General features: G+C 33.4%; 1 long non-coding RNA gene across 1 annotated transcript in view; it reads right to left on the reverse strand.

The window, feature by feature from the left end:
• Positions 1-327: 327 nt before the first annotated feature.
• Positions 328-13,671, reverse strand: part of LOC109096733 — a 91,754-nt gene continuing 78,410 nt past the window's right edge. Inside the window, exon 5 of the long non-coding RNA XR_006155604.1 lies at positions 328-1,007. This is a non-coding gene — a long non-coding RNA (uncharacterized LOC109096733). The remainder of the gene's footprint in view (positions 1,008-13,671) is intronic.

Consider the following 13,671-nt stretch of genomic DNA (forward strand, 5'->3'; position numbering starts at 1 on the left):
TATTTAAGAAAAAAAAAAAAAAAAATTATGCATGTGATCTACTTTGGCTGAGAAACTCTTGGCACCCTGAACAAACTTCGCACATTTCCTCTCATACAATGTGTGTGATTGAATGATGGCGCTGTTTTAACGTTCAAAGAACAACAAACAAGAGGAAATGTTTTACTACACCTCTGTATCACCATAATGACATGAAAAACACTGCTACCCATCCGTTCAGTGTGTGTATGTGTGTGTAAAAGTCAACTGTTCTGAAGAGCTCTTCTACAGAACCATTCAAAATTCTTGTTTTACATCACAATCATCACAAATAACAGCATTTTAAATGAAGAACAATCATATCTAAACTTTAAAGATGCCTTTGAACACATTTAAAACATGCCTTAAACTGAAAAGTGAGCTGCTGACCTTAAAGAAATTCAAATCTGTAAATAAATTAACAGCGCCGTGCATTGACCTTGACTAGATGAGCCAAATAACGTCATCTGTCTCAAAGCAGCCAAGGGAAAAAATGTGTGAGAGAGTGTGTGTGTTTGCCCAGAGACGCAAGTCACACATAAGTCACTCATCTTGTTCATATAACTATTTTGGGTGTTACCTCAGAAACACAAGCCTTGAATTTTCCATCCATCACTTTCCTAAGACACAGTCTAATCCATATCCTTAATTTATGTCATTTCACCTCTCACTTTAATGAAGGCATGATCAAAAAAGTTGTAGATGGTAATTTAAGTGCTTAATGAACTCATTTACCGCATTGTTAGGCACAATAAGAGCAGGTTGTTCCACAATTGCTGCTGTTAATGCAGTTGAGGAAAGGTTTCAGAGGTTACTGGGAAATTAGGCTCTGACAGGCAGAATGATTAGACATGCTAGAGATTACCTGTCTCTCTCTCTCTTCATCCGTGTGGTGTCGGTGTTCTGGCACATTGTGCTGTTATGCTGCTGATGAACCAACACATGTTGACCTTTTTCCCCTCAATCTCATCTGTCCTGTCTAGTATTACCTATAATTGGAGGAGGAGAAAGAAAGCGAGGAGAGCATTAGTTTTCATACTGGAATCAAGATGGCTAAATGACGTCACAGTAATATAGGCCATTTTCGACGTTTATTTAACCCTCTATGATACGTATTGTAATGTTGGAATTTATTTAATTTAAATATAAACAAAAAACTTTTTTTTAAAGGGGAGAATTTTGGGAAATACACATCACAATTGAAACTGTTATATACTGTACATACAGTATACACAAATATACCGCAAAGTATCAAATATACTTGAACCTTTTTTATAGAACATAGCCGTGCAGTTTTCTTTCTTCAAAGCATTAAACATATATCATAATTGTATTTTTGTATAATTATTTAGAAAATAACTAATGAGGAAATCTGCCGTGCAAAGGCAAAAGACCACAGGTTCGATTTTGGTTGAAAATTAGTTATTGATATTTTTGGGACATTCAAGACATCCTTTATCATGTGCAGTTGTTTCTTGAGTTAATTTAGTTGGTTTTCCGAGAAAATAACGGGCTGTCTTAACCATAATTGTAAAAAGCCCTGGAGAAACCAAGACAGAACACTGTATAACACAAGTTAGCATTTTTTTTTTTTTTTTTTTTTTGGAACGCTCAAATTGAGTTACGGCGTTCTGTCTGTGTTTAGCAGTGTGTCAATATGAAGTTATGGTGGCGGCTTGGAGTTATATGGTGTTCTGCCTTTTTTTTTTTTTTTTTTTTGCTGTCCATTAAAGTATGTCACATTTTAATTATGGTGTAACTTGTATGCTTTCACACATCTGATCTGTCACTGAAGCACTTTATTAGACAAACGAATTAGATCACAATCTACCACACAGCTCCATATAACTAAGCACTGTAAAGACTAGATACCTTGGCAGCAATACGTAATCGAGAATAACCTTTAAAGATTTTTTTAAATTATTTTTTCCTATTTGTAATGCAGATTATTCACCAGGCTGTCACTTCTAGTTGGACGCGTGTGGACTCGAATGCTGTAGCACGTAGCATGATCAATCATAAAATCAGTACTAACAGTTCCCAATTCAATCCATATCCTACCTTTTCTTGTAACCCGATAAAATCAATCCATGGTGATAAACATCATCAGAGATGTTTAATCCTCAAGCATTCTGAGCATTATTCCTGCTTGCTGGCATTCACATCAATCCAAAAGTCATTATTTTAGGTTAGGTTTTTTTCATTCAAGTCAATATAAAAGCAATTATGACATGTCTAGCACTATTTTACATTACTGAGCATAGCAAATAAATTGGTTGCAAAACGGAATCCACTTTTTTAGTTGTTTAACTTTCAGTCTGCTTGTTATGGTCAAAAAAACAACAACACATTGCTATATGTCTAGACAATACATTACTATACAGTCACGTTACTACTGTATATGCAATAGCCTATATGAGACAGCCCACAATCACTAGATTTTATACAGGTGTGACTATAATGCTTTTGTAGATGGTGATCAGCAATCAAATACTGATAATGTGGAAGTTACTGCCTTTTGCCTTGGTGTGACTTCTCATGTTTTGCAGTGCAATGCAAAGGCAGAGTACAGTAACTTCAAAATAGGGGTAAAAATCAAGTTTGAGCTCACATTTTTTTATGTAAATAATTTTCATTACTAAAACATCTAATTGCCAAATTTTCAGTGTCCTACCTATAATTAATTTGGCTGGACAAATAATAATAATAATAATAATAAACTTTAAAGTCATTTTTCTCAGTTTCTCACTCTAGCGAGTTAAGGTCTTTTGCCTTTGTAGGGCAGAAATGCATTATTGCAGTTCCACTGTGGCAATGAGATGCAATATAAAATCATTCTTTCTTAATTTTCTGTAAGACTATGCTAGAAAAAGTTGATCTGTGGAGAAGGAAAAAAAAAACCTGAAATTAAATATGTACAAGAAAAGTGTTTGTAGTGCAATTTGAAGAGCATAGTCTTAACTAAAAATACAAATAAATAAATAAACAAATATAAAATCTGGTTTAAAAACAGCATATTTTCATCAACCACCCTTATAATTAATTGATGTTTTTTTTTTTTTTTTTTTTTTTTATATAGCTTTTTTTATTCTTAGACAATAAAAGGGGTCCAATTATGCTTTTTCACTTTTTGAATTTTAGTCAGTGTGTAGTGCATATGTTTGGGCATAAAAAAGATCTGCAAAGTTACAAATATCAAAGTCCACTCCAAAGGGAAATATTTCCTTTTCAAGAACTACAACGAATGGCTCGTTTGGACTACAGTGTTGTTTTCCGGGTTTTGTGATGTCTCAAAGCGGCCCATTAGAATATCATTAAAATAATTCCTGCCTACGGAAATTCGGATGGTTGTGGGGTAGGGGGAGGTCGTGGGTTGAGTGCATCAGAAAAGAGGACGACGAAGAAGTGCTGCTGTAACGTCAAGTTTTCGCAAGTTATTACACATGCACCTGAACAATTATGTATGTACATATGTATGTTACAATTATGAAAACATTTTTATAAATAGCTGACAGTACAATGCTGGACAATGAGGTAATCTGCTGAATTTACACTTCAATTATGAGACTACAGTGTTTCCCATGCATTGATTTATTTGTGGCACCCGCCACAATATCAAAACTGACCACCACAAATAGATTTTCCAAAAGGCTTTGACCTTGCTGAATAAACATGAGCACTGCATGTTTCAAAATTGAAACCCGGTGCGAGTGTTTTTATATCACTGTATTTCTGAAGGAAACCGACTGTCTTCAGAAAATTTTGGATGTCATTTTCATTTCATCTTGCATGTAATGTCTGATAAAGCAGCGTTTGTGAGCGGAGTGCTTCTTTGTGTACAGCGGTTACCGGGGAAACCTCGATCTCTACCACTCCAAGAGCACCTTCTACTGGCAGAGAATGAATTTGCATATATATGCCACAACAAAAAGAGTGCAAGTCTGTGGGAAACACCGGACTATGGTATAAATAAATTCAACTGTATAACAGTTTCACTGCAATTCATGTTATTATGTTAGAATTAAAAAACAATAAACATTATACATTACCGTTGAATTATACATTACTGTTATCTGTACATAGTAAATGCAGTTTATTTTAAGCGGTTATTGACATCCTATCTAAAATGTGATTTTGTTGCCTTGGCAAGGGGCGTGGCAGTACTGCTGTTTGCCAATCACGACGCACTGGGACAGCTAACCAATCACAACAGATTTAGTTTTTCGGAAGGCGGGCCTTCATCAAACCCGGAACTAATCAAGCCATTTGTGCCAGGCTGGGGAGAAAGGTATTGTAATCATGTAAATTATATGAAAAATAATGTGATTTTCGAACAACCAAGCATGAGAGCATGTTCTAGTACTCCCCCAAAACAAAATCAAGACTTTGTAAAAGTGCATAATAGGACCCCTTTAAGGAAAATTATGCCTGCAGAAATAGTAAGAGATTTTATTCAGGGGAAGATGTCATGTAACACAAATTAAAATGAAGAATATTTGGGATGAAAATTATGTCTTTGGGTTTTGACATACATCTTTCAAATATTGTCCAGTCCAAAAAAAAAATAATAATAATAATAATAATAATAATAATAATAATAATAATAATAATAATAATAATAATAATAAATAAATAAATTAATTAATTAATCAATTTAATAAAAAATTCCTCCCTCCCTGCTAAATTTCCACATTGATCCAGTCTGGTTACTCTAAGGGCTTTGATGTTGTTCTAAATAATACACAGCCTTGCTGTTAACCAGCAAAACAGAAGTGATCAACCACATTACATTAGCAAACAGCACTAAATAGTTTGTAGTGCGTGTTTTGTGGCGAGGAAGAAATATTGCCTGAAATATCAACTGCATGAAGCAAGTATGATGAGTGTTGTGAATACTCATGTGCTTTATTTGCTCTTGATGGCCAATAACATCAGCAACAAACATTTAGCCATTTCAAATCAAGTCCTCTGTAACATCAGCCATTACTGGACAAGGACAACACAACAACACACAGCCGTGCACACACATACATGAACACTAGAAGACTAACACTGAATAATTCAGACTCTCATGTGCACACTGTTTTCTCATTAAAGCCATGTATTTTACTAGTCTCATAAAGCGTCTTAGAGGTGACCTTGGGAAGGACTGTTCAGAAATGATGTAATATTAGTTCTAATAAAAGGTGTGGAGAATACATTCATAAAGACTCCCAACACATATTAATAGTAAAATGTGCCATTAAAACAACGGGCAGATTTTTACAAAGTGCGCTTTGTCCTCTGAGGGCTAAGGCAATCTATTAAAGAACAAATGTTCACATGTTCAATGTTCACATGCCCTTGACAAATAAAAAGACAGAGTGTGGATTTTAACACAGATGCAAGAGTCCTTACATTCCAGAGTAAATGTACAAAAAAATTACTGAGCATTTAGTGTGATGATATGCCAACACAAAAGAAGATAAACTGCAGAATGTCTTTTTGCTCTTTTCCATACTACAAAAACAGATGGTGACTGGTGCACTCAAGCTCCAAATGTGACAATAAAGCACTATAAAAAGCACCATAAAAATAATCCAGACTGGTATAAAGTAACCAAATAGTAATTAAATTGGAATTGGAATTGAAATTGGATTTGAGAGAACAGAGATAGTGCAGCAATATATGAGTATTGCAACAGCAGGACTGATATTCAAATGAAGTGTAATGAGAAGAATGCGGCATTGAGTGATGCACAGGAAGTGCATTTCCTTCTGTTCTGTGCTTCCACAGACTGATAGCTGAAGGCAGGTATCCATCTCCACCTGTCTTCATTTAAACTCACACCTGATTGCCCATAGCTACTTCCTATATGAATTACCCATCTGTGCATGTCTATGCTTAGAATTTGTGAACTGGTTCCCTTTCTTTTGCATATGTTGGAATTTAAATGGAATTAACCAATTCAACTAATTCAAAGAAATTTAAAACAATTAATGTCATTCTAGCAAACAAAGTGTTGCTCCACATTGGACAATAAAAGGAATGTTATTTTACTATATATTATATTATATATTTTATTGATAGCACTACCATTTCAGTACTAATAGTTTAATTTTGGAAACACTTGGAACACATTCACTATTAAAGAGTTTGTCCTCAATAAACTCCTAATTTCCTGCTTATGGCTTATCTTTTTTAGCTTGACTAAAATAAACATGCTCATGATTTTATTTTATTTTTTTCTTCTCTCAAAGACCACATTTACAAAACTAATAGGTCCTATTATTGAGCCTTGTTATTCTATTGGATACTAGATTTTAAAAACAGGCTTGTTTACCTGGCCATGAACTCAACAATCTTCCCTTGAAGCACATCATCTTGTTTTACTGGACTGGATAAATCAACATTCAAATAAGTAAAATGCCTTATATATTTTTTTTTTTTTTACTATGATTAGTACGATGTCTAGATTATGTAGATATTAAGGTACTGTCGAATGGTTTGATCATTTTAGATTATAAGCTTGTTATGTCCGTGTTGTAATTTTGCAACACTGGTTACAATAAAAACATACTGTTGTTGATCATTCACAATTTTCAACAACATCTTTTTGAACATTTTGAGTTTCAATCAAAATTTAATGAATACTTTTCAAGAACAAATCATTTCTTCAATAATTTAAAAGCATTTGTATAGCAATATTTAAAACTGTCTGTATATTTTCATTTAAAAAATATGCTTAACTGGTCCTGTTGTTTTTCTAGGCTTTGCTTGTTTGCCCAAATATCTACCTGCTGCAAGAGGGACAGGTGATAATGTTCTTTTAAACAGCATATATATATATATATATGGGTCTTTGAGGGTTATTTATAGTTGGTAAGGTAGTTTTTAAGTTTAGGTATTGGGTCAGGTTAGGGGATCTAGAACATGGTTATACAGAATATGGTATTAATTTGTGCCTAATAAGTACTAATAAATAGCCAATATGCAAGTAACATGCATTCTAATATAAGCAAATAGTAATTAGTGAGAATTAGACCTTAAAAGAAAGTGTTACCAAATCCTTTTATTCAGCATCAGCAAGGATGCAGTAATTTGATCAAAACTGGAAGTATATATATATATATATATATATATATATATATATATATATATATATATATATATGCTGTTCTTTTTAATTTATTAAACAGTTTTATAAAAAAGGAATTACAGTTTTTACCAAAAAAAAAAAAATGAAGCAGCACAGCAGCAGTTTTCAACATTAATAATAATAATAAATGCTTCTTGAGCACCAATTCAGCATATTATTTGATTATTTCATAGTAATGATTTCTGAATCATATTAACATAGATAATAATTATATAAAAACATAGAAAACCATTACAGACATGTTTGCTGAAACCTAAATGAATGTTTCATTGTTATTTCTAGTGTCATTAGTCTGCTCATTATTCAGTTATTTTCTTTTCTGGATTGTTTTGCAAAATTACTGCAGATTTCATAAGCTATTAATCATGGTAGTAAACATGTTGCAGGATTGTTTTGTTCGGTTTCTCTCTAGCACAAAAAGAACGACCCAGAATATCATAATGTTCAAGAGAAACTCATTCTCAGAACATTCAGCCAAAATGACAGAAAGAAACACAGTGCATCAATAAGTATTAAAATATATTAATCTACATTCAACAAAAGGTCAGAAGCCAAAAAAATAACTTGTATGAAAACACTGTTTCAAATACACACACACTACACTGCACTAGGAAGGAGGAAGGAAAGTATCTGTCAAAACAAGGTATTCGGCTGATGAATAGATGACTTTGCTCAGCATTTCTCTTTCGGTAGAGAAAAACTGAAAGATTTTAAGCAACTAAATCTACAGTAAATGGAGGGATTTTACAAGCTCAGATTCCCCGTTTCTGTGACTGGCCACTGTAATGTTCTCGAGGGCTTCCATTGCTGGGATATTATCACTCTCTTTCTCATTCTTTATAGATTTATGAGATGGGTATACTATGTTATGTGAGTATTATTCTTCAGGCTGGTCTATGTGCCAGAGCTCGGTTTATCTAACCCCTTCACATTTATCTCCTGTTTCCTTACCGGCCCCAGCTCGCTGGGAAGGGCCTTCCTTTCTCTCTCTCTCTCTCTCTCTCTCTCTCTCTCTGTGTGTGTGTCTATTCCAGCTCAAACTGAAACCTATCATCTATACCTCTGCTAGTCTAAGATTATTGTCTTACATGAATATTGGCATGTTAACATACACATGCTTTCTTATGACAGACTTTAAGTTGGGGTTCTACATATTAACAACAGATTAGTGTAAGTGAGTGATGAAATAGGGGGAGCCTGGGGCAAGTTGTCACTTTTTTACTCCAGTGAATATTTCTCAAGAACGATTTCTGTAGGCATATATCTTAAAGTCTTGGCTACAAATCTACTGAACATGTTACTGCACAGTAAACAGCTCATTAAACACATGCTGGTCTATATGGTGCAAGTTGTCGACATATGAACTTGCCATTCAATTTTTAAGTATCAAACACATTGCTATATATTTATATTTAGAAACATTATATGTGACCCTGGACCAAAAAAACAGTCATAAGGGTCAATTTTTCAAAATTGAGATATATACATCATATGAAAGCTGACTAATTAATAATAATAATAATAATAATAATGGTTTGTTAGGACATGATAATATTTCGCTGAGATACAACTATTTGAAAATCTGGAATCTGTAATAATCTAAATATTGAGAGAAAAAAAAAATGGCATAAAAGAAAAATCAATAATTTTGACCCATACAATGTATTTTCAGCTATTGTTACAAATATACCTGTGCTACTTAAGACTGGTTTTGTGGTCCAGGGTCACATATTAATGATATATTTAGAAATATATAATATACATACAATTACATAGACATAAAACTGATGCCATTTGACACATTCTCATGGTGACAAAAATGAAAAATCCATCTCTCTCTCTCTGAGTCTGTAGGAGTTTGTCTTGGAGAAACTGTATCAAGACATATGATTAATGAGCAATCATTAGCATCAGTGATTTCAGCTTGTATCCTCTCAAAACGCTGCTTCACTCAGGAAATGTGTGTTTTTTTATGAAGATAACGCATGAAATGATGATACAAAATTAATTACTTAAAACCATGACTGTGGGGTGTTTAGTGTAATTACAAGTGCAAAATAATTACATCATTAATGGCAAAATTGTGTTGATTTTGAACATTAAAGTGGTTGAAATTCTTGTTTGGTCTACAGTCCTTCCTTTTTTTTCTTACTTTAGAAAACTGGTATTTGCTCTGATCACATGACACATCCTCTTTATATAGAACTTGCTAAAATAGATGTGCGATTTAAAAGGGAAATACAGTATGAATCTGATTAAATCACATTTCCTGGCAAAGTTGTATTATTTTTGTCCTTGTCAGACACATATCAGATGATGGCTGAATTGTCACAGGGCTGATTTTCATGTAAAACCCCTTGAAACACTTTGTTTTTCTGTAAAAATAGAGACTTTATTTTAAATCACCAATGGCTTTCAACAACAAATTCACTCTCCAGTTACTTTATGGTAGCGCAAGACTCCTATTAAATATATTATTATAAAAATGGCTGCTATGGTTGCCAGAAAGTAAAATATGGTGACAATATTTCAGGCATTAAGCCACACATGAATACTCACTGTAAATTATTAATATTAGTTGTAAACTGATAATTCACTCTATTTTCAAAAAAATTATCATTTGAACAGCATTTTAAAATGTAAAATAAAAGTAATATTTTTCACTATGGTTATTTACAGCTAACCAATTAAAAGGTTTTTACTGCAGTGTACACTCTATTTCTATTAAATTAGGAACATGTTTTACAGTGTACCTGTGTGTGAGAATGCTGTCAAACAGTGTGAGGATCAGCACGCGGTTTCATTTCCTGGAGATGATTGATGGCTCAGACGGTGTGTGTGTGTGTGTGTGTGGTGGGAAGGAGTTGTCATGACGACTGCGATGTAAACTGCCCGGCGGTCCTGCCTCAAAGGAGCTGATGTGACTGAGTCAGCACACACACACACACACACACACACACACACACACACACACACACACACACACACACACACACACACACACACACACACACATTTTTCTACTGATGAAAACAAATGGGAATTGTCTCATCTAGATTGATGTCGCCTTTAGGGTTCACAGTCTCTTTACACACGCACACACACACTCTCTCTCTTCACTGACAAATCCCCATTATGATTTTATTTCTGCACTCGGCTCAGGGTTTCAGGAGCCACTGATGTACAAAGAATGGGAAACACAGAGAAGGAGAGTCAGAAAGCTTTAAAATATCTGCAAGTCTGCTCAAAAGTGTGACCTTTAACCCTCCTGATCCTGATCGCCTAAACCCTGGCCATAAATCGTCATCAAACACACACACGATATACACACATACAAACACACTTCTATAAATGGCTCTAGTATATCATGAAACTGAAGTTCATGAGCAGTTCTCTAGTTCTTCACTGAATTGTCATGGGATCGTTTACATTATTTATACAGGCTTCTGTACTGTACGGTACAAACCAGATGTCATACGGCTTTATTGAGATTGTTTACATCTTTATAAATTCTCTCAGCGTGTGTGTCTGAGAGAGAGATGGAACAGGCCATTCAACACAAGCACTCCATTTTAATTAGATGGAAAGTGACTGCCTATTTAGACTGTAAATCATTATTTTTAAGGTACTGAGGAGATCATGACAAATACAGTAGGTGGACCAGAATTTAATATTTCCTCCCAGGTAAAAAAAATAAAAATAAAAATAAAAATAAAGTGTATACATAAATTAAATTAATCAAGCAATCATGGAAAATAGGTTAAAAGAAGAAAAAACAATTACAGTGGCTACTGGTGGAGAAAAACAAATGAGATACTCTTTAAAAAACTATATTACATTTGAGAAATAAAATAAATGTAGAGTCAACACACTAAAGCAGAGATTTCCAAACCAGGGCCAGAAATAACGTTTGATTTGGCTGCCAGTCCCATGCCATATCACAAGTGGGGTGAGAGGGATGCCATTGAAGTCTGTCTTCACTTGTAATTTATCATTTAGTTTTAACATTTTTTTGTTGTTGTTGGTTTTATTTTTACATTTGACAAATTAAGAAAATATAAGTTAATTTGATTAGAAAAATTATGATTTGATGATATAGTTGGATATAACACAGCATTTACTTAAGTCTAATTTTTGGCACTTTATAGTATAAAGTTTTTATACACATATATATATATACACACACACACACACACACATATAAATATATATATATATATATATATATATATATATATATTTTTTTTTTCAATATATATATATATATATATATTCTGTTTTTTTTTTTATTAAAAAAATTCTAGACTTTTTTTAAGGTTAAATTAAAAATTATTAATCAGAAAGCATGTCATTGGTAAAACGAAAAAAAAAACTTTTTTTTTTTACATTTGCTTAATGAAGTCAGTTTTTTTATTAATAATCAAAAAGCATGTCTAACTGATTGAAATCATGAAACTCACACAATTTATTGAAAGATTTTATTTTTTGTTTTAATTTTTAATTATTTAATAAATTTTTTGTGTATTTACATTTTTTCAGGTAAAGATTCCTTTAAAAATAATGTTTTTATAATAATTATTTTAGTAGTAGTAGCAGTAGTAGTAGTAGTAGTAGTAGTTAATAGTAGTAGTAGCAGTTGTTTTTGTAGTAGTTTTTTAAATTTATTTGATGGTTTTGTTTTGGTGTGTTTCTGTGGTTATATTTAAGTTTCTGATTTTTCCTCAAAAGATGCTCTTAAAAATGCTCATGAAGTGACTCTCAGAGCAGTTCTAGAGATTATGTACTCATTTATTGAAAAGGCAGAGGATGAAAACATTGCGAGCGTCAATATGTGTGTAGTCATTGAAACTGTGCATCTGTGCCATTCATTCACATAAAGACATGCAGAACATGCAGGATACATTTTTAAATTGTATTTTTGCGGCTTAATATTCACAGACACTAATCCATATTGCATTTTGATTTAATTGTACTGACCTACTTTTGATTTATTATCCAAAATGTGGCCATTTCCATGACATTCCGCGTTATACAGTAAATTCCATTTTTATGACTGGATTCCGTCTGCATTTTCCACATTGCAGAAATCATAGGGCCCTATAAAAAGTGCAATGGCAAGAATGGCATCAAGATGGAATTGTCGTGTATTGGTGTTTTGCTACCACAATGGTGTAGTGATGACTTCTATAGATACAAGCTAACTGGTTATGCCAGCATGTGTTAGCATCCAATAAATCTTATTTGTCAGTGTAAATGTCAATCATGCTCCCGTCTAAGATGGCAACTTCAACCACTCATAGCATTATTGTCTCATCAAAACAAACCTTTTTTTTTTTTACAAAGGAATTCATGTGAACTTTAGCAAAAACACAAGCTTCACATTTCTGCTCTTGACTTCCACAGTAAGTGTATTAATGGCTCTGCTGGACTGACTCTTACTCTAGACACATAATCATTTGTTCATGTGAGTGATGCTACGGACAGGAAGCAGGGAATACTTTAAGCCTGTGCCTTTTGACAAGCAAAGATTTCCATCTTTGTAAATGCAATGTCTAATTTCTTCTTCTTGTCTGTACACCTGAAGCAATTCAATCTATTTGCCTGTTATACCATCTGTCAGATTTGCAGCTGCAGGTATATGGTTGGTTTTTAGCACTTAAGGGAGAGATCATTATATATGAGTGAAGCAGGTGTGTGTGTGTGTGTGTGTTTGTGTCCATGGAAGGCAGGTGGGCTTAAACACTCAGAAACACACAAAGTACTTCATTCTGATGATGGAGACATAAGCAGAGATGAACAAGTGCATCTTTCATACATTGTCCCATCTCTTTTTACATTTTGTGCACAATGCAGGCCCAGTTCTACCTGAGAGCCCTCGGAGTTGAAATTTCAATAACACACACTGGCAAAACAATTTTTGCTGATACAGAGAACAAACATAAAATCCATGCATCAACACTAGTAATCATGCATGATCTTGCAATTCAGCCTCATAATTTGCAGTCGTGGCATTCTGCTTTCATGCTTCTAACATGCACATCATGACATTTGATTTATGATCTCAGCTTGCACATACATTTTGCAATCTTCCATCCACTGCCTACTACTTTCATTTGCAGTTCCAGGATAAAGCTGCCCATATCCATTGATCTTGACAGTAAAACCGACAGTCAAATCCAAACTTTAACTATCAGTGAAATGCACAAAGTAGCATTTCTAGTGGTTGCAGACAACCTTTCTTTCATTGCTTGCTGTGTGTACATTACTTTTCAAAAGTTTGGGCTCAGTAAGCTTTTTTTCTTCTTCTTCTTTTTCTTCTTCTTCTTCTTCTTCTTCTTCTTCTTCTTCTTCTTCTTCTCTGTGTTGCTCAAAAAGGCTGTATTTTTTGGATCAAAATTAATTCTAATTTATTCTTGTAAATTCTGAAAGTCACATTAATTGTAATATATATATATAATATATATATAAATATATATATATATATATATATATATTATATATATATATATATATAT

Source organism: Cyprinus carpio, chromosome B9 (genome assembly GCF_018340385.1).
Source record: "Cyprinus carpio isolate SPL01 chromosome B9, ASM1834038v1, whole genome shotgun sequence".
In the NCBI taxonomy this organism is placed as follows: Eukaryota; Metazoa; Chordata; class Actinopteri; order Cypriniformes; family Cyprinidae; genus Cyprinus; species Cyprinus carpio.